Source organism: Podarcis erhardii, assembly GCF_964252035.2.
Source record: "Podarcis erhardii genome assembly, chromosome: 2".
Classification (NCBI taxonomy): domain Eukaryota; kingdom Metazoa; phylum Chordata; class Lepidosauria; order Squamata; family Lacertidae; genus Podarcis; species Podarcis erhardii.
The window spans coordinates 110693298-110714842 of NC_138498.1; the positions used below are offsets into that span (position 1 = coordinate 110693298).

Sequence of the window (21545 nt, forward strand, 5' to 3'; positions counted from 1 at the left end):
TTCGGTTTTTCAAGCCTCCCAAGCCTGTGAGCCTGTGCCACGGCAAATGGCTTTAAAAGTTCAAAGTCCAGCCATAAAGCCATTAATTAGGAGCTGGCAGGTTGCCCGGAGCATGATCACATACCTCTCATCAATCATCTTGACGCACAGAGCAGATAACGTCCGATCCGTCCCTCTGCATTCCAATTCCGTTTTTCTGGGCCCATAACCAAAAATATGAGATTTTGACCAGCTTCTGCTCATCTGAAGCTGAAGCTGATACCGGCCCATCTTATCTTGAGCCCAAACAGCGTAGTCCACACAGCAGAAGGATAAGCAGTATGTGCCACATTCTTAATTTTTTATTTACACTTCTATGCTGAGAATACAAACATGCATCTTGCCTCTGCGAGAGCAGTGAAGCAACTCCTCTCGGAAACAAGGAACACCGAGAGAAACAGTGAAAAACAAGAAACCAGTGAACGTCACATCCAGTCTCCCATTCCCGTGGGAACCCAACAGTAACGCTGACTGTGGAATGTAAACAACTGTCTTGTGACAAGCATTTTGCTGCACAGTGAAGGAAGCAGAAACCAACATCCACATCCCACTGAACTATGCTAGGCCATGACTTCTGTCATTCCTGGCCATTGGCCACGCCAGTAGGGGCTAATGGGAGTTGGAGTTAAGGAATGGTTGAGGGAACTATGGATATACTATGAAAAAAGCAAGACTTTTAGAAAGATGTTATCACAGCTGTAGGGCTTGTGCACATTTCCCTTCCCTTTGATGGGATCTCAGCACTCGAGATGCTGCTTAGATTTGTTTATCACCCATCTGTTGGTTTCTACTTCCTTCACTGTGCAGCGAAGTGCTTGTCACGGGACAATGTTTTGCATTCCACAGTCAGAGTACTGTTGGGTTTCCCACGGGAATGGGAGACTGGATGTGACGTACACTGGTTTACTGTTTTTCACAGTTCTCTCGGTGTTTCCGAGGAGAGAAGAGTTGCTTCTCTGCTCTCGCAGAGGCCAGATGCATGTTTGTAATCTCTCAGCATTGAAGTGTAAATAAAGTAAAGTATGTGGCACGTACTGCTCATCATTCCGCTGTGTAGAAGAGTCTGCAAATACAACACCATCACCCCCTCCCATTTGCTAGTGGATTCATTGCTACAGAGTTCTTGTGTATATGGTTGCATACAGGTACTAGTGGCAGTGTTGCAGTGTCTTCCCCCCCAACCCACCCATGCAATTATGGTGGTTTTTAAAAAAAGAAAAGGGGGTCTTTTTCCAGGGGTACTCAAGGTTACGCAGTACTGGAACCTCTTTTCCCCAAACTGTTCAAAGTCTGACACTTACTGTAACAATTTCATGGTGATTACCAGCTCCATATTTGCTTTAAAAAGAAAGCACTGAAAATAGGGGTTGCTTTTTAAATTTATTGCTTTGTTTGTCATGATTGAAAGCAAAGAACTTCCCCTCTCTCCTTACAAATTAAAACTGCCTTCCACTTTTTTTCAGTATTTTCTGTGAAGAAAATTGCTTTCACATCCGTAGCAGGCATCTAAAGTACATGGTCCCCCCCCCCCCAAGATTCATGGGAGTGGTCGAATGGGAGGTATTCTTTCACAGGGCGTCTGTCTTGCTGCTGCTGCATGTCACTGTTGACTGTTTCTGTGTGTCTGTGAGGAGAATACAGGACACTGCAAAAGACACAGGGTGCCATATGCCAGACAGAGAGTGGTCCCTCCCTATAATGTAAATAGAGAGACTTCTGTTCAGGAGATTTCTGTATAAAGAACACTTTGCTGAGGTGGAAGTGGGGACTAAGTGAGGTTGGAGTGGAACCATGTTTGCATGAATATGAGACTGTAAAATATGGTCTCCATTTAAATATTTATTAAAATAATTTATTCATTTACCCAGAAGAGTCATTAGGCTTTTTTTGCTGTAAGCTGCTTCCTACATTGTAAGAGTGGGTCATGAGACCCTTGATCCCTCCTCGAAATACAATCTGAACCAAATGGGTGAGGCAGTAAAGAGTTTATTGATTACAATACGTTCTTGCAAGAGGGAAGGGGTCCAAAGTAGCTGATGCTTCCTCTACTCGGAGCCCAGGTTCCCTCCCTCGTCTCCCCATTGGCTGGTCCTGCAAGGTTTTCCTTCCCCCAATTATCAAAGGAAAGGAAAGAGGCTGGGGGGGGGGGGAGAAACTTCTCCTTCCTCGCCAGAGTCACCTGACTTCCGGCTTCACCAGCGGAGATAAAATCGAGGCTTGCAAAGGAGGGAGGGAAGGGGGCTGCTTCGTCCTAATTGTTGTTGTTGTTTAGGCGTGTCCGACTCTTTGTGGCCCCATGGACCAGAGCACGTCCTAATTAAGCCTCCTAATTAAACAGTGTCACTCCCAGGCGGGGGCTCCCATTCCCGCCCCCGCTGCCCAGGGTCGCTGCATCTGCCGCCGCCTTCAGGATTTCGGGTGAGTGCAAAGCCAGCAGCGGGGAAAGAGGCAAGGGGCTTGGCAAGGGGTGGGGGGTCCAGGATGAGAAGCCCCAGGACGGGGAGAAGAAGAGAAGGGAGGAAAGGGAGCAGTTTCTCTTAATGGGGTCTGGAAGGTGGAGGTGGGGAGGGGTTTCCACTGTGGAAAGAGAGAAGCTTCCTTCTGCCCGGATCTGGTGCAAAGGGAGTCGCAGGGAAGGAGGTGGGAAAAGGGCGAGGGTTGGGCATTGTTGGGCAGGTTAAGAATAATAATAATAATAATAATAATAATAATAATAATAATAATAATACCTGCCCATCTGGCTGGGTTTCCCTAGCCACTCTGTGAGGCTTACAACATAGATAAACCATAATAAAACATCAAACGTTAAAAATTTCCCAATACAGTGGTGCCTTGCAAGACGAAATTAATCCGTTCCACGAGTCTCTTCGTCTTGCAGTTTTTTCGTCTTGCGAAGCGCCGCTATTAGCGGCTTAGCGCTATTAGCGGCTTAGTGGCTATTAGCGGCTTAGAAAAAGGAAAAAAAAGGGAAAAAACTCACAAGACGTTTTCGTCTTGCAAAGCAAGCCCATAGGGAAATTCGTCTTGCGAAGCACCTCAAAAACGGAAAAACCCTTTCGTCTAGCGAGTTTTTCGTCTTGCGAGGCATTCGTCTTGCGGGGCACCCCTGTACAGAGCTGCCTCCAGATGTCTTCTAAAAGTCAGATAGTTGTTTATTTATTTGAAATTGGAAGGGAGGGCGCCACCAGCGAGAAGACCCTCTGCCTGGTTCCCTGTAACTTTGCTTCTTGCAGGGAGGGAACTGGCAGAAGACCCTCGGAAGTGAACCTCAATGTACAGCCTTCCTTCCTTCCTTCCTTCCTTCCTTCCTTCCTTCCTTCCTTCCTTCCTTCCTTCTCTTTAGGCACCAGGAGAAAGCATTCCTCTTCTCCCAGACATTGGGCTCATTAAACAATCTATGGCCTTCACACCTGCATTTGTACGTGCCTAAGGGGGCAGTTGTCGTTTTTTATTTCTTACTGTGCTGTGCATCTCTGATTTTCTATTGTAAGCTGCCCTGTGATCTTCGGAGGAAGGGCAGTATAGAAATGTAAAGAATAGCAGTAAAAATAGATTGCACAATGTCGGACTGTAGCTCACAAAAGCTTAAGCCATAATACATTTATAAGCCTTTATGGGCTGCAGAAGATGAATAAACAGAAGCATAGTTAATCTATGGACTTCCACCCAACAAGAGACCGTGATGACCAGCAACTTGGATATCTTGAAAAAAAGGATTAAGCTGATTTCTGTGCTCTGCCCTCGTAGTCCTAGGCAATAATGCTTCTTAATACTACTTTCTGGAAAGCACAGGAGGGCAGAGGGCTGTTGGGCTGAAATCTTGCTTGCTGGTTTCCCACAGACTTCTGCTTGGCCACTGTGAGAACAGGGTGCTGGACTACATGGGCCTTTACCCAATGCAGCAGGCTCTGTTTAGGTTCTAATATATTGCAATATTTTTACAGTTACATGTTGTTATGTAGTGAAGTTTCACCCTGTTGCTACAATGTTGACAGCCGGCTGCCTATAAAAGCAGGCCGGCTGAGCTGTTTGCAAGTCAGTTCTATTCCAGCTTACAAAATAAAGAGCTGCTTGGAGAAATCGCTGTGTCGTTTGCTATGTCAACCCACAACTTAATACTGGCGACGAGGATGGGATAGATGGACATCAGAGCACAGCCAGATGCGGCCAGCCTCTGAACTGAGCTGAATCACAGAGCTGAATCACAGAGCGAAATCACTGAGCGAAATCACTGGACAGAACCAATTCAGAGCTGACTGTTCTGGCTAGAGCACTGTGTTCCATCCATCGCCCTTCACTCCGGCATCGGAATCATGGCTTCACTTGTGCCTCTATCGCCGTTTGCACCAGCCTCTGAATCATGGGACTCCTACCTCGCTCGGTTCGACTGCTACCTCCAAGCCAACGAACTGACAGAAGTATCAAAGGAGCGGAAGCGGGGCCTATTCCTCAGCCTCTGTGGGCCTGAGGTGTTTGAGACAGCCCGAGCATTGGTTGCGCCTGAAGCAGTCCAGGCAACACCGTGGGACACAATCCAAGAGAAGCTCCGCAACCACTACGCACCAAAGCCGTCCAAGATTGCTGCCCGCCATGCGTTCTACCACCGGAACCAGGCAGAGGGGGAGTCAATCAACAACTACACTACCGCCCTTCGACAGGCTGCAATGCACTGTGAGTTCCGAGACTTAGACGATGCCCTGATGGATCGAATCGTCTGCGGGGTCTGGGACATCCATCTGCAACGGCGTCTCCTTGCCAAGCCAGACCTCACGCTACAGAAAGCCATTGAGGAGGCTGTGGCCTCAGAAGCTGCTGAACGCTCCACCCAGGAGATCCGCAAGTCCAGCAGCCCGCGTCTTGCTAGGAAGCCAGTTCCGGTGCATCATGAAGAGGCCAGCAGTGATGAGGCATCCTCCAGTGAAGACGATGACGTGCACCAGACAAAGCGGGAGCGCAGGAAGTTCCAACAGAAGTCCAAGAGCCAACCAGAATGTGCCGGCTGCAAAGGCAACCATTCCCGTGCCAAGTGTCGATTCAGAGATGCCATCTGTAGGAAGTGTTCCAGAAGGGGCCACATCGCTAAGGTCTGCCGATCGGCTCCGTCTGGAAAGTCCAAGTCTTCACTCCAGTCTGCCAAGGAAAGTTGTTTTGCTCTCACCAACTGCCGCTGCCCATCTGGAACCACAATTGGCCAAACCGACTTGCCTACGCGATGCAAGCTGAACGTCACGGTGCTCATTGAAGGAGCTCCATGTGACATGGAGATCGACACCGGGTCTGCCCTGTCCATTGTGTCTTGGAGCACCATCAAAAGACTGGTACCCAGAGTGTCCAAAAGGCAACACGACTCTCACCGTGTACACCTGAGAGACTACCAGGGAAACGACATTCCTGTGGTAGGCTTTGGCCGGTTCCGGATCGCCTTCAAGGATTTTTCGGGCCTGCTCCGATTGGTGGTGGTCGAAGGTCAGCGGCCAAGCCTCCTAGGGCTAGACTGGTTTGATGCCCTCGGCCTGGAAGTCACCGGCATCAACTGCATCTCTAACACAGAGACTGAGGGTCTGGTCAAAGACTTTGCCGAGGTTTTTGATGGCACCTTGGGGCAATATACAGGTACGCCCATCTCCTTTAGCCTTGATCCACAAGTCGCCCCCATCAAGCTAAAGCCACGTCGGGTTCCCTTTGCTCTCAAGGCTAAGGTGGACAAACAACTGGACAAGCTGATCGCCCAAGGAGTTTTGGAGCCGGTTGACCACGCCAAGTGGGAAACCCTCATCGTCACGCCTGTCAAGCCAGACAGGTCGGTGAAAATATGCACTGACTACAAGTGCACGATCAACAAGGCACTTCAGCAGCACGCTTATCCGGTTCCTGTTGTCCAACACCTGCTGCATTCCCTGGGTGAGGGTAAGGTATTCGCTAAGCTGGACCTTGCCCCAGCCTATCAACAACTGCCCGTCGATGATGCCACTGCTGAAGCCCAGATGATCGTCACCCACCGAGGGGCTTTCCGTTGCCGCCGGTTGCAGTTCGGGGTGAGTGTGGCTCCTGGCATCTTCCAAAGCCTTATGGAGCGTCTCCTGCAAGGGCTTTCAGGCGTGGTTCCACATTTTGATGACGTCTTGGTGTCCGCAGACTCACACCAGCAGCTGTTCGAGCGCCTCCGTGCCGTGCTGACCAGGTTCCAAGAGGCCGGGCTCAAAGTAAAGAGGGAGAAGTGTCAGATCGCTGTTCCACAGGTAGAGTTCCTGGGCTATCTTATCGACGCCTCTGGCCTCCACCCGACCACATCCAAGATCCGCGCTATCCAGCAGGCCCCCATCCCAAAGAACAAGACGGAGTTGTAGGCGTTCCTGGGGCTGCTGAACTTTTATAACATGTTCCTGCCCCACAAAGCCACAGTGGCTGAGCCTCTTCACCGACTCCGTAGCACAAAGACACCTTGGGCCTGGGGTCATCGGGAGACGGCGGCCTTCAACGCGGTCAAGGCTCTCCTTTCATCGGACCGTGTGCTGGTACAGTACAGTGAATCCAGGCCGCTGGTCCTTGCCTGCGACGCCTCACCTTTTGGTATCAGCACTGTCCTTAGTCACCGTTTTCCAGACGGAAGAGAAGCACCGCTCGCCTACTTTTCCAGGACGCTATCTCCGACGGTACGGAATTACAGCCGGCTCGACAAGGAGGCACTGGCACTTGTGGCAGGAGTGAAGATGTTCCATGAATACCTCTATGGCAGGACTTTTGACCTCATCACTGACCACAAGCCACCCCTGGGCCTCCTCGCCGGTGATCGTCCAACTCCACCGGCCCTCTCACCACGCATGCTGCGATGGACTGTTTTCCTGGCTGCCTACCACTACCGGCTCGTCCATCGCCCGGGGAAATCGATGGGCCATGCCGACACCCTCAGCCGTTGCCCTCTTCCAGCATTTGTGGAAGACCCAGCTCCAGCTTCATCGCTCCTCCTGATTGAGGATCTTCTGGCAGCGCCTGTATCGGCTGCCACTGTGGCCTCTGCGTCTGCCCAGGATCGCACCATCAGCTGGGTGCTCAACTGGGTGTGGAGTGGGTGGCCACAAGGGCCTTTTGCATCGGAGTTCCAGCCCTTCGCAACCAGACAACACGAACTCTCGGCTCATCGCGGCTGTCTGCTGTGGGGAGACCTCGTCGTGATTCCCCAGGGACGCCGTCAGTGCGTCCTGGAGGCTCTGCACGTTGGCCACCCAGGAATTGTCAAAATGAAGGCGTTGGCTTGGTGTTACGTCTGGTGGCCGAATATGGACGATGCCATCACTGCCTGGGTGTCTGCCTGTCAAGCGTGCCAAGAGTCGAGGCCTGCACCACCGGCAAGTAAGGGACACACCTGGGAGACGCCAAAGACACCCTGGTCAAGGGTGCACATCAATCTGGCTGGCCCCTTTCATGGCCGGACCTTTATGGTAGTGGTGGACGCCTATTCCAAATGGCTGGAGGTGGCCCTGATGCCCTCCACCACTACCGAGGCTGTCATCCGGGTGCTGCGAGGCCTGTTTGCAACGCATGGGTGTCCTGATGTCCTTGTCTCCAACAACGGACCGCAGTTCACGTCAGGCACGTTTGAGCGGTATCTTTTGGGACTGGGCATCCGCCATGCCCTAACGGCACCCTTTCATCCATCCAGCAACGGGCAAGCGGAGAGAATGGTGTGCTCAGCAAAAGAGGCATTGGCGCGCCTGGACCGGGGAGACTGTCATGAGCGGGTCGCCGAATACTTGTTCGTGCAACACATCACCCCTCATGCGGCCACAGGGCGGAGTCCTGCAGAACTGCTTATGGGCCGCCGCCTCAGGTCACCGCTCGACCGGCTGCACCCGGACTTTGCCGTGGCTGAACCCCCAGGCTGTGCCAACGCGCTACGGTCATTTGTCCCAGGAAACCAGGTCTTTGCCCGGAACTATGTGGGGGACATTCCTTGGGTGCCAGCCACAGTAGTGGGAGTCACTGGACCTCGCTCGTACCAGGTGGCACTCGAAGACGGACGCTTGTGGCGCCAGCACATAGACCAGCTTAGGCGCAGGGTTGGGGACTTGGACACTACCGTGGTGCCCCCAACTGCGCCTGTGGCTCCAGAAGAGACACTTACAGATAGCGAGGCTCCACCTACACCTCCCTCGCAAATTGCCAGTGTGGAGCTGAACCAAGCCACTTCAGAGAGTCTGCCAGACTTACCACAGACTCAGACCACTCCACTTGCGGAGGCTCCACCCACAGCAGCGGATCCAGGATTTGGTTTGAACGCCACCTAGGGTCGCACCACAGCCTCAGCAAGAACTGTGTGGTCCTCCGGACTTGGCTACCAGTCCCCGGCGGTCTGGCAGAGTTTCCAAGCGCCCAACTTATTTAAAGGACTATGTTGTTGGACATGTATCACTGTTGGTCTAAGTATGGGAAATGTAACCGATACGCTTTTGTGCCTAATTGAACCATTACGCGCAGTGCTGTATATAAGAAAACCATTACGATTGTAACTAACGTCTTATCTCGGTGGGGAGGGCTGTTATGTAGTGAAGTTTCACCCTGGGCCAGCAGGGGGATACTGTAGATAGTTTTCACTCAGCTCTGTAGATTTCACTCAGGTCCATGTCAGTTATTTTAGGCGGGAAACTCTGGGTTGTTGTTGCTACAATGTTGACAGCCGGCTGCCTATAAAAGGAGGCCGGCTGAGCTGTTTGCAAGTCAGTTCTATTCCAGCTTACAAAATAAAGAGCTGCTTGGAGAAATCGCTGTGTCGTCTGCTATGTCAACCCACAACCTAACACATGTGGCAAAAGAGCACTTCAGTTTTACTTCTTACTCATAGGAGAGACTTCTAATAATAATAATAATAATAATAAATTTTATTTATATCCCGCCCTCCCCAGCCGAAGCCGGGCTCAGGGCGGCTAACAACACTAAAACAGTACAACATTATAAAACATTGGAGCCTGAGATCATTTCCTCACTTGAAAAATAAAAGGACAGAGATGTGTCTTATTAGCCAGTTCCACCATAGATCTTTACTATAAAATGATGCTGCTCTCTTATGTGTGAATGGAGTGATCATGGGTTTCTCTTGCCATTATCTCATCTGCATTCCTAAAAATTTGGAATATGGAGAGAGTTGAAAATGGAGAGGGAGTGAAAATAAGAGAAGGTGCACATGGGGGTTGACGTGTGTTCAGATTCATTTATTGTCTTTCCTAATAGTATAACAGGATTCCCCCTCTGCCACAAACAGGTGAGGAAGATGATGGTCAGAATTCTACGGAGAGGTTTGTGAAATCAGTGGGAAGAGCAGAGAAGCCATTTAAATGCAGGGAATGTGGAATGTGCTTTAGTCACTGTGGAAAAATGAGGATACACCGACGAATTAACACGGAGGAGAAACCGTTTGAATGCATGGAGTGCGGAAAGAGCTTCACTCAAAGTGGTAAACTTAGAATACATCAACAAACTCACACGGGGGAGAAACCATTAAATGTATTGAATGTGGAAAGAGCTTTGGTCAAAATGGAGACCTTAGAATACATCAACGAACTCACACGGGGGAGAAACCATTTAGATGCATTGAATGTGGAACGAGCTTCAGTCAAAGTGGAGGCCTTAGGAAACATCAGCTAACTCACACAGGGGGGAAACCACAGATGTAGGGAATGTGGAAAGAGCTTAAGACGGAGTGGAGACCTTAATATTCCTAAGCAAATTCACACAGATTAAAAACCATATAAATGTATGCAACGTTGCACTCGATGTTCACTATTTAATTTACGTCAAGAAACTCATAAAGGCAGAAATCAATTTTAAATACATGGAACCTGTCTTTAAAAAGTGTGGGAATGGGCCGGGGCCGAGGGGGGAGAGAAGGGTAGAGAAGTAGAGTGGATGCTTTTTCCGTGCAAGGCTAGTTCGTGTTTCTCCCGAGTACGCGCGTGTAATCAGTGAGCGTGCATTTAGCAGGAGAGCGTCTGTCAGAGCCACCCGAGGTCCCAGCTCACAAGAGACCAAAGTTCAGTCCGGTTTATATACAAAAGGTTTTATTGAAGATCATTCTTGGTTTTACACTCGAACTCCGTGGCTCCACGTCTGTTACTCCTAGATCGTTGAAGTCCCCTCTGAATCAGTACCGCCTCTACACCAGTTTAAGAGGCTTGTACTGGTCCACCTCTTCCTCTCCTTCCTTTTCCGCAGGGTCTTTCTGCCCCCGTGTTCCTTCCCTCCGGGATTCCCCAGAGGCTGATTCCTCTGACGTTTCCTGCCCCCTCCTTCGGGCTTTGGGACCAGGCTCCTCCCCAGGGCTCTCCTCACTGCCGCGCGCCTCCACATTTGAACTTGGCGCGCGTACGTTGCTCCTGACCTTCCTTTTGACAGCTACACTGCTCTCGGTACTACTCTCCGCCCCTTCCGGCAGGACGTCTTGCCCCGATCTCCTTCCCCTCTCTGCTTCCTGTTCTGCTCCTTCTGACACACTGGTAACTCCACCCCCTTCACTCCGTTCTGGCGGAGAAGCCGGTCCCGATCTCCAACTCCCACTGGGGGTTCCCCCTTCGTTCCCCTGCTCCTGACTGCTTCCCCCTTTGGCTCCCCTTGGCTTGACCAGGGGGGCTCCCTTTTGGGAGTCCTCCGATTCACTGGACAGACTCATGGACCATCTCGGGTCATTGTCATCCTCCTCCTCGTCACCCTGGAATCCTTCTCCCTCACTCTCGGTCTCCTCCCTCATCTGCGCCTCTCTCCCTGAACCCCTGACATCCATCCCCCCCTCGAAGCCCCCCCTTCCCCCCTCCCGCCCATCGGGTGCAGGTTGTGGGAACTGCAGCTCCTCGGAGGTAGGTGCAGGATACAGTTCGTCTACGTCAATGTCCTCTGCTGGCAGCTCGGTGTACATGTGTTCGAATTCGGGTTCTTCACCCAAAGTGTTCTCAGCTCCCTCTTCCATTGCTACTTCGTCTGGTGCTGCCGGCCAAGGCCCCGTCAGCCATTTCTTGCACCAGGCTTCCTCTGGTTGCTCGTCCCACCAATAAGAGGGTTCTGTGTCTACCCCCGAACACGATCCCCTGGGCGAGTTTGAGTCCGGCATTCTTTCTTCGGCTGAAGAAAAGCCGTGGAAAGTGCTGCCTGAACATGTGGGCGTAAAGAGCCAGTCATCAAAGTACTCGGCTGGCATGGGTCTATGTGGGAAAAGGGCATGGAACTCGTCCTTTAAAAGAGGTTCGTCTAAAGCGTAGTCCGGCACCCAACCACTGGCACTGACTGGGGCACCCTCTCTGACTAGAAAGTATTCTATTCCCTCTTCCCCCCATCTCAAGTCCAGGATCTCTGTGACCTCGTTGAGTGGTTCGACCCTAGGCGACCCCTCCCTCCTAGGTGACTCCGTGCGTGGCTGCGGTACTGTTTCAGACTCCTGAAACCTGTGCGGGGCCTTGTAGGGAGTGAGGGGTGGACTCTGGGACCTTCGGGGAGGGCCAGTCGAAAAGCCACAGGGTTGATCTTAGCCTCCACCTGGTATGGTCCTAGCTGCCTGTGCCCTAGCTTCTTCTTGGCCAATGACTTGGCTGGCATCGCTTGGGCCGCTAACCACACCCAGTCCCCCACCTGGATGTCCTCTCCCACTCTCCTGCCTTTGTCTGCCTGCACCTTATATGCTTGTTTGGCTAGCTCCAAATGTCTCCGCAGCTCCTCGTGCACCTCCTGTAGTTCTGCAGTGAACTGGTCGGCCTCTTGCGGCACCCCCTCTCCCGGTGCTACGAACCCCGGGAAGGTCCTGGGATGACGTCCATTGTTCGCGAAGAACGGCGTCACCCCCGTCGACGCATGCTTCGTGTTGTTGTAGGCAAACTCCGCCATCGGCAGGTAGTCCACCCAAGCTGCGGGTCGCTGATTTGCGTAACATCTCAGGTACTGCTGCTTGATCGCGTTGACCCTCTCGGCTTGGCCGTTCGTTTGTGGATGTCTTGCCGACGCTAGGTTGATCTTGACGTGCAGGATACCTAGAAGCTTCTGCCAAAAATTGGAAATAAACTGGCGCCCCCTATCGGACAGGATGGACCGCGGCAGCCCATGCACCCTGAACACGTGGTCGATGAAGAGTTTGGCGGTTTGTTCCGCCGTCGCCACCTTCGCGCAGGGAATGAAGTGCGCCATCTTGGTGAACAAGTCCACCACCACCAGTACCGCCGTCTTGCCTCTGGAGCTGGGCAGGTCAGTGACGAAATCCAGCGCCACTCTCTCCCACGGTTGCTGTGGTGTTTCCAGTGGTTCCAGTAAGCCCGCCGGCTTCTGGTGTACTGGCTTGGACCTTTGACAAGTGTCACACCTGGCGACGTAATCCGCTACCTCTCCTCGCATCTGGGGCCACCAAAAGTCCCTGGCCACCAGTTCCATTGTCTTCTCCCTGCCGAAATGGCCCGCACTGGGAGCATCGTGCAACTGCTGCAGAACCTTTGCGCGGAGCTCGTCGCTCGGCACGTAGAGGGCACCTTTGCGAGTTAACAGTCCGTCGCGTAACTGGAACTCTTCGTCTCTCAGCGAACCCCTGCGCAGCTCCTCCATTTTGGATTGTGCAAACTGATCTACCTGCAACGCGCGTCGCACCGCGTCCAGGTCGACTGCGATGGCAGCGCACGCCCACGCCTGCGGTGCGAAAATGTGCTTGGCTGCTATTGGCGCCGCTTCCTCGAGATATTGCGGTTTCCTGGAGAGCGCATCGGCTATAACGTTGGAGTCCCCTGGGATGTACTCTATCCTGAAGTTGAAATCCGCGAAGAACTCCGCCCAGCGCATGTGTCTTTGGCTCTGGAGTTTCGCCGTGCGCCAATACTCTAAGTTCTTGTGATCCGTGCGGACCTGCACTGTGTGCTTGGCTCCAATGAGGAAATGTCGCCACGCTTTGAACGCTGCGTGAATGGCCAACAGCTCCCTGTCCCATATGGTGTAGTTCTGCTCCGCCTTGCTGAGCTTTCGGGAGTAAAAGGCACCGGGTCTCCAATTCCCTTGCGAATCTTCTTGCAGGAGTACTGCTCCAACCGCTCTGTCTGACGCGTCGGTCTCTACTCGCATGGGCCTGCCTGGATTCACGTGCAGCAGCTGCTCCTCGGAAGCGAATAGGCTTTTAAGCTTCTTAAAAGAGCGCTCCGCCTGTTCCGTCCAAGTGAACTTCTTCTTCTTGGAACTGAGAGTGTCCGTGATTGCTGCCGTCTCCTTTGCAAAACCCCTGATGAACTTGCGGTAGAAATTGGCGAACCCGAGGAATCTTTGGACCTCCTTCCGATTGCGTGGGCTCTTCCAGTCCAACACAGCGCGGACTTTGACGCTGTCCATGGCCAGCCCCTTGTCAGATAGCTTGTAGCCAAGGAAATCCACCTCCGTCACATCGAACTGGCACTTCTCTAGCTTGGCGTAGAGCCTGTGTTCCCGTAGTCTCTGCAGGACCTCCTTCACGTCCCTTTCGTGAGCCTCTTGCGATTTGGAAAAGATCAGGATGTCGTCGAGGAAACACACACACTTTTTGTAGAGGAGCCCCGCCAGCACGTGATGCATAAATGCTTGGAAGACATGAGATCCATTTTGGAGACCAAACGGCATAACTCTGTATTCGTACGTGCCCAGAGGCGTGAACATGGCCGTCTTCCACTCATCGCCTTCCCGGATACGTATGAGGTTATACGCTCCACGCAGATCCAACTTGGTGAAGATCTTCCCCTTCCGCACGGTCGCTAGGAGATCATCAATTTTGGGCATGGGAAAGGCCTTGGGCTTGGTCATAGTGTTGATGGCCCGGTAGTCCACAATAAGTCTTTTCTGGGGCGTGTCTTTCTTCTTCACAAAAAACACAGGACTGCCCCCCACTGCTTTAGATTCCCGGATGAATCCACGCTTCAAATTATGCTCTATGAACTCTCTGAGCTCTTGCATCTCGTCCTCAGACATGGAATACAGCTTTGCAGTCGGCAGCTGCGCCCCTGGCAACAGGTCGATTGCGCAATCATAAGGTCTGTGGGGGGGCAACTGGTCAGCTTCCTTCTCGCAGAAAACCTCCAAGAACTCTTCGTACTTGCGAGGAACTGCCTGCACCATGCCAAGGTGCAGGTGCTGCTCTGCCTCCTCCTCCTGGCTGGGCTGGATGCAATGTTGAGCACAGTATGATGAGCAGAAGGTGATTTGCCGCTGGTACCACGCTACAGCCGGACTGTGTCTCTCCAGCCAACTCATGCCGAGTACTATAGGCGTGTCTGACAGGTGGGTGACATTGAAGCTGATAACTTCCCTATGACTCCCTATCCGCATCACTATGGGAGGTGTCTGCTGCACAACTTGCCCTCCCAGCAATTTCCTGCCATCAACCGTGACAACCTTCAGAGGCGTTGTTGCAGGTAGAAGCGCTATGCGATGCTGCTTGACGAACTGCACCCCCACAAAGTCCGCGTTGCTCCCGGAATCGATCGTGATGGGGACTTCCAGGGTGGTTCCATTCGGCAACTGAAGAGTTGCAGTGAGTTGCACCGTCGGCTTGGGTGGCAAAGGGTCTACACGTTGCAAAGGCGCTGGGGACTGCTCTACAGACTCGCCTGGCTGAGCCCCAGTAGCTCCTCTTCCAGCCAGGCATTGTCATTTCCCTGAGGTTGCTCTTCTGGCATCACATCTGCTGCCACTGTTGCTAAGGCTGTAGTGTGCTTCTGGAGCCTCCGGGGGCACTCTTTCGCCATGTGCTGTGCACTGTCACAGATGTAACATTTCGTGTTCCCTCTAGGAGGCTTCGCCTTCACTGCACCGGATGCTGGAGCTCTGGCTGTTGCTTGAGCCCTAGCACCTCCAATTTCCATTGGTTCCTCTCCCTGCCGCACTAGAGGCGAGGGATGTGCCTGGTTGAAGTCTCTGGGGATAAAAGGAGGTGTTCTTGGTGGTGCACTTGCCTGGCGTCCTTCCGCATTGTGCCAAGGACGTTCTTCATGTCTCACCCCTATCGCAAGAGCCCTCTGCACAACGTCCTCCAGGGTCTGAGGTCTGTCTCCCCTGGCAAGTTCATCTTTTATGGGACCGCTGAGGCCCTCCCAGAACAAATCTCTCACTGGTTTGCAGTCCTTCTCCCAGCCTAAGACAGTCAGTAACGCGAAAAATCGTGAATGATAATGACGCACAGTGGCTTTCCCTTGCCTCAATCCGTGCATCTCCCTGCGCGCAAGGTCCAGATCCACGGTTGACTGGAAGCAAGCATCCATCGCTTTAATAAATTCATCAGAATTGCGGCGGGCAGGGCCATCTTCACGCCACAAATTGCGCAACCATGCTCTGGCGTCCCCATGCAAATGAGACACAATAAACCCCACTTTCTGCTCTTCATCTGTAAAGTCATGACGAAGCAAATGCAGCGCATACAAGACGTCTGCCCTGAAACTAGGGTAGTGCTTCAGGTTCCCATCGAAGTGGGTGACTAGGCTGCCCCCCCGCCTTCCAAGTCCAATTCCCTCCGATCTGGACCCTGGGAACCCTTCCCTGCTTGCACGCTCCCACCTTGTTTGCAGGTCCTGGCAGCGCTTCTCCATTTCGTCATTCTTCTTCTGAGATGCAATGACCGCAGCGGTGAGGTCTGTGACTTGGTTTCGCAGCGTTGTCAGCTGTTCCTCCGCACTCATGGCTGCTACCATTCGTGAGCTTTGCAAAAAAAAAATTTGCGTTCTTTGGGAGGGGACTTACTGTCAGAGCCACCCGAGGTCCCAGCTCACAAGAGACCAAAGTTCAGTCCGGTTTATATACAAAAGGTTTTATTGAAGATCATTCTTGGTTTTACACTCGAACTCCGTGGCTCCACGTCTGTTACTCCTAGATCGTTGAAGTCCCCTCTGAATCAGTACCGCCTCTACACCAGTTTAAGAGGCTTGTACTGGTCCACCTCTTCCTCTCCTTCCTTTTCCGCAGGGTCTTTCTGCCCCCCTGTGTTCCTTCCCTCCGGGATTCCCCAGAGGCTGATTCCTCTGACGTTTCCTGCCCCCTCCTTCGGGCTTTGGGACCAGGCTCCTCCCCAGGGCTCTCCTCACTGCCGCGCGCCTCCACATTTGAACTTGGCGCGCGTACGTTGCTCCTGACCTTCCTTTCGACAGCTACACTGCTCTCGGTACTACTCTCCGCCCCTTCCGGCAGGACGTCTTGCCCCGATCTCCTTCCCCTCTCTGCTTCCTGTTCTGCTCCTTCTGACACACTGGTAACTCCACCCCCTTCACTCCGTTCTGGCGGAGAAGCCGGTCCCGATCTCCAACTCCCACTGGGGGTTCCCCCTTCGTTCCCCTGCTCCTGACTGCTTCCCCCTTTGGCTCCCCTTGGCTTGACCAGGGGGGCTCCCTTTTGGGAGTCCTCCGATTCACTGGACGGACTCATGGACCATCTCGGGTCATTGTCGTCCTCCTCCTCGTCACCCTGGAATCCTTCTCCCTCACTCTCGGTCTCCTCCCTCATCTGCGCCTCTCTCCCTGAACCCGACAGGCATCTTACGTGCTGAGACCCCTTTGTCTCAGCACGTAAGATGCTTCAGGAGGACCGAGAGCGAAGTGTGTGTATCGCACATGCACTGTGAGAGCAATGGTGGAGGAATAGCAAATAACTGTCAGGGTGCTTAAAAGGAGGCTGTCATTTCGTGGGGGGAGGAGAGTTTTAGTGACGCTGAACAGGAAGAGCCAAGCGCACCTATGGGATACATGTGCTTGCTACTCTGAATTTGAAGATGGGCAGTGGGAGTGGCACATGATTCTGCTGAAAGTAGATCTAGGGAAGATTAAGTTAATTGCAACCTTAAACACACTTGGGTCCCATTAAAGAGGCTGCTCATGAGGCCGGAGGAACATCGCCCGGCTGTGAGGTGTAAAGTCCACCACTCCCTGCAAGGTCTTTTCCACCTGGCCAAAGGGGTGGGGCCCAGACTCGCCCAGCTCTACTATGTTAAATATGAATTCTGTGGTCGACCTTTGTACTGTTTTATTTTGAAATCTTTAAGATAATATTTTTGTTTTCTGTTATGTTGCTTTGACTGTATGTTCTATAATTCACATTTTTCAGGTTGTTTTATTTATGTTTTATTGATTTAATGTGCTGTGAACCGCTTTGAGGTTTTTCTTGAAAATATAAAGTGGAATAGAAATTAAATAAAAAAAGTTTTGAGCAGGGAGATCCAACATGGGGTTGCTCAGATGTTGGGCAACAACGCCCATAAGCCTCAGCCTGTATGGCCAAGGTTGATGGGGGTTGTAGTTCAAAAGCTCAAGGGTGGAAAATCTCACGTTTCTTATAACTTTTCATTATGAATAATTATAGGTAAAACTTTTGTTGATATAGAGCTCATTTTTGGGCTTCCAGGAACAGCTAGTCACTTCTGCTTTATAAACAAACCCAAATATATGGACACACTTTACTTTAATTTTTTTTAAATAATATTTATTGAAATTTCCAAATATAACAGAAAAAAGAAAAAGAAAAAAAGAATAAAAGAACATTTACTTTTAGGCCTTATTTTCATTAACGTCTTTCCAGGACTTCCCCACCTCACCCCCTCTTATATTCCAATTCCATTACATTAGTTCAGCAAGTTCTTACCCCAAATTTTATGCTTATTATCATTGACCCAGTGTTAAAAATATTTCCCCCCCCTAAAATCGACCCCTGTTCCTTTCCACGAGTTCCCCTCTTTAATACGCAGAGCAAAATGAAATAAAAAAGAAATAAAGAACAAAGTATAATTTTACACCCTTTGGATTCCAAATTTCCCTCCCCCCTTTCCCGGTTATGATCCCCAATGTCCATCAATGTCTGCTGTCAACCTGGAGACCCCACATCTATGTCCAAATCTCTCTCTGCTCCACTTTGCCGTCTTTTTGATAGTCTTTGCCATCTTTTTAGTAGTCTTTAGTTTCGAACACCAAATCTTGGAAGGACTCTTATCTCAAGAAGGTCCATTTTTTCCATCCAGATCTCTATATTTAAGAGTAAAACTCAAATTTTATTTTTTAGTCCATTTAAATCTGAATGTCCCAAATGTTCCCACTTCCAGCTTTGTCCAATTCTTGTTGTTCTCTTTCCTCACTTTCCTCTGGTTTCTTTTCCTGTTCCACTGCAAAAACGTTCTAATTCCAAAAGCTTCTGATTCCTCTACAGAGGCTTTATTTGTTCAGGAACAAAAACTTGTGTCAAGTCCCTTCCATTCTTCAATAGATAGATCTATTGTCTCCTTTAGTGTAGAGACCTCTGTAGACAAAATAATGTTTCATTTCTGCAGTTTTCCCAGGAGATAAAAAGCCCCATTCAATTCCATGCGTAATTTTCCACTTGTAGCAGTTCTTGTAGTGTCCCAAAGCCCCCTCTAGAGGGATTATGGTAACTCAGTTTCCTTCCAGATCACACCCAAAAGTCAAAGTAACTTGTTATCCCTTGTTTTCAACAATTTATATCGAAATTCTAACAAATATAACCGGCAAAGTCATTGTAACAAAGTTCTCTTTTTATTCTTCAACTTTGACAGCTACTTTGACAGCTGTCAAAATCTCTATGTCTCCTCACCAGGCACTCTCTCGGATCACTCCCGGTTCCCGGGGTGGGGGTTACACTTTAGCTCACACATTCCACTTTTCTCCTCCAGCCCAATCTTGTAGTTTTCCATCGTGAAATTAATAACTTTATCAATAAAAAGTAGACCCTTCTCTCGATCTTAGTTGTCAGGTCCTTGCTTTAAATCCTCTACAACAGGGGGGAGACGGACTTCCTTTTTGCACCTCCCCCGCTCGTTCCAAATTTATATTTTTTTTCCCCTTTTAAATCCGATTTCCTAATTACTCACGGGTTATTCTTTTTAGTCCAAATTTTCAATGGAAGAAGTCAGCGCTCTCCGTCAAATGGCATGCGGCTTCGCTCGGCAGGGGAAGCGGAGGACTCATAGCACCACACCACCCCCTCCCCCGCTCCGGAGCCTTTAAAAAGGCTCCTTCACAGGTCGGGGGGCGCAAACGGTGCCCGCCGAGTCACCAAGTCCATGGGTTTCAGCGCCCATGGTTTTTGAGGGTCCCCGCGTCGCTGGCGTGGTAGGACCCAGCCCCTGCCGAGCAGGCTCCCTCCGGAGCTCGGAGGGAGTCCGCCATTCAGCGATGGCGCCAACCCGGAAGTCGACACACTTTACAAGCAGATTTAAGAACAGAGATTAGCAAAACCTTTTTTAAAAATCTTTTTACTTTACAAACCATAATTTTGTCAATCCAAGATCTGCTCTTCATATGTATAAAAATACCTTGTTAACAATGAGATACCGAAATAATAATAAAAAATCTGCAATAAAACATTATCAGCATTTAAAAAGAAATGCCAGTGGGATGTTCAAGGCATTGAGTTACAAATTAAGGCAAAGATCAACCATTGCTAGGTAGACCCAGGAGACTTAATCCTAGAATCAACCCCTGCCCCCCACAGCCTGCTTTTGCCTGTAAATGTATTTGATTCAAAGGTCACATAAATCATCATGATTTTTTCCTCATTGATTCTGATGGGCGGGAGGGAGTTAAAAGTCACCCCATGGAGGTATATATGGGTCTGAGTGGCAGGTGATCCACTGCCAGACCGCTATCTTGACAAGAATCTTTCTCAAGGCCTTGTCTTCAAGAGGACAGGCAATGAATTCTGATTGACTGCTTGGAACAGAAATGTATTTGGGAGACACCGCTGAAGAGAAAAAGGGAAAAAACTCACAGCCCACTCCACAAATTATCCAGGCTGCTATGCATTTTCCCACCTTCCCTTGAAACATACTTGCCCTACAACGCTGTGTCACAAGCTGCCCTTGGGAATGGTCCCACATCTCAGAAGGCAGGCAGTGGGGACGAGTGCTGTGTTTCTCTGGGAGGAACACAATGGCACTGGAGGCTGCTGAGCAAAATGGCCCCCGTGGACTCCATTGTGTATGTTCCCACTTACCTCCTGATTGCTTGCCTTCTCCCTCGAGGGCCACATCCACACCACATTTAAATCAGTCTAGTACCCCTTCAGTCAGTCATGGCTTCCCCCAAAGCATTCTGGGAGTTGTAGTTTGCTGAGAGGAGACTCCCTGTTCCCCTCCCAGAGAGATAATACGTAGAGTGGCTTCACTGCCTATTCCTTGTCACAGAGAACTTGGTGAATTGTAACTCTTTGAGGGAATTAAGGGTTGCCATGGTTGAAGACTTGATTTCCTCTTCTCTTCTCTCCCTCCCTCCAGCAATATAGCTTCTATAGTTTCTATAGACTACATATGGTAGAGATATTTAAAATGAGAGTCCTCATAAGGACTCTTTTTTGCTCTTCAAAATATGGCAACCATACCTAACAGCTCCAAGCTGTTAACAAACTACAGCTCCCAGAATTCTTTGGGGGAAGCCATGACTGTTTAAAGTAGTATACAGTGGTACCACTTGCCCCCTTGAACCGTGCCCGTCCTGGCTGATTAGAGCATGTCCAGACGAGGTGCGGGCCCCCCTGGATGAGATCATTAATCAGTCCCTTGGTATGTGGACTTTCCCAGGGGAGTTGAAGGAAGCAGTGGTGCATCTATTCTTAAATAAAACATCTCTAGATCCTTTAGATCTATCCAATTACCACCCGGTTTCGAATCTTCCATACCTGTGTAAGGTAATTGAGAGAGTTCCGTATTTTTCGCTCTATAACACGCACCCGACCATAACACGCACATAGTTTTTAGAGGAGGAAAATAAGAAAAAAAATATTCTAAACGAAACAGTGGATGTATGATTTTTGTGGTTCATGCTGTGGCCACAGACATGTGATCTGACGGTGAGTTTGGGCTAGCCCAGTGCAAAAATCCCGAGGATCCATGTGGATCCATGCTTTGTAACCACGTTTTTGCACCACTGCGGCCCCAGGCAACAGTGAGTGTGTGATTTTTTTGGTGCAAGCTGTAGCCATGGACATGCTATGTGATCTGATGGTGAATTTGGGGTGACCCAGTGCAAAAGTCCTGAGGATCCATTTGGATCTGTGCTTTGTAACCACGTTTTAAGTGGGGAGGGAAGGAAAAGCACTCAAGGGACAAGGAACACGCGTGGGGTGGGTGGAGAAGGATGCTGTTAATGATGCAGAAGAGGGGTATAAGGGGAGAAGGCTCCTCTCCTTTCCTGCTTTGCTCCTTTAAAGGCTCTGCTTCTCTCCCTCCTCCCCAGCTTGCTGGAAAACTTTGCTGCTATTTAGCCAGCTGAATGGGGAGGAGAGAGGGACAGAGAGCCTGCTTGCGAAAAACTTTGCTGCTATTTAGCAAACTGTTCTCTCCCTCCTCCCCGGCTTGCTGAAAAAAACAGCTCCGGAATTGTGTAAGCGGCTCCTCTCCTCTCCCGCTTTGCTCCTTTAAAGCAAGCAGGCTCTCTGTCCCTCTCTCCTCCCCACTCAGGGGCTCTTCTCCCGCTTTGCTGTTTCAAAGCGAGCCACGGAGGAGGGAAGGAAGGGGAACCATGGATCCTCTGCTCTCGACTGCAGCA

General features: G+C 50.7%; 1 long non-coding RNA gene across 1 annotated transcript; it reads left to right on the plus strand.

Moving 5' to 3' along the window:
• Positions 1-1291: 1291 nt before the first annotated feature.
• LOC309337373 lies at positions 1292-9862 on the plus strand. Its single transcript, XR_014154221.1, has 3 exons — positions 1292-2299; positions 2362-2457; positions 9296-9862. It is a non-coding gene; the product is annotated as an uncharacterized lncRNA (long non-coding RNA).
• Positions 9863-21545: the final 11683 nt, after the last annotated feature.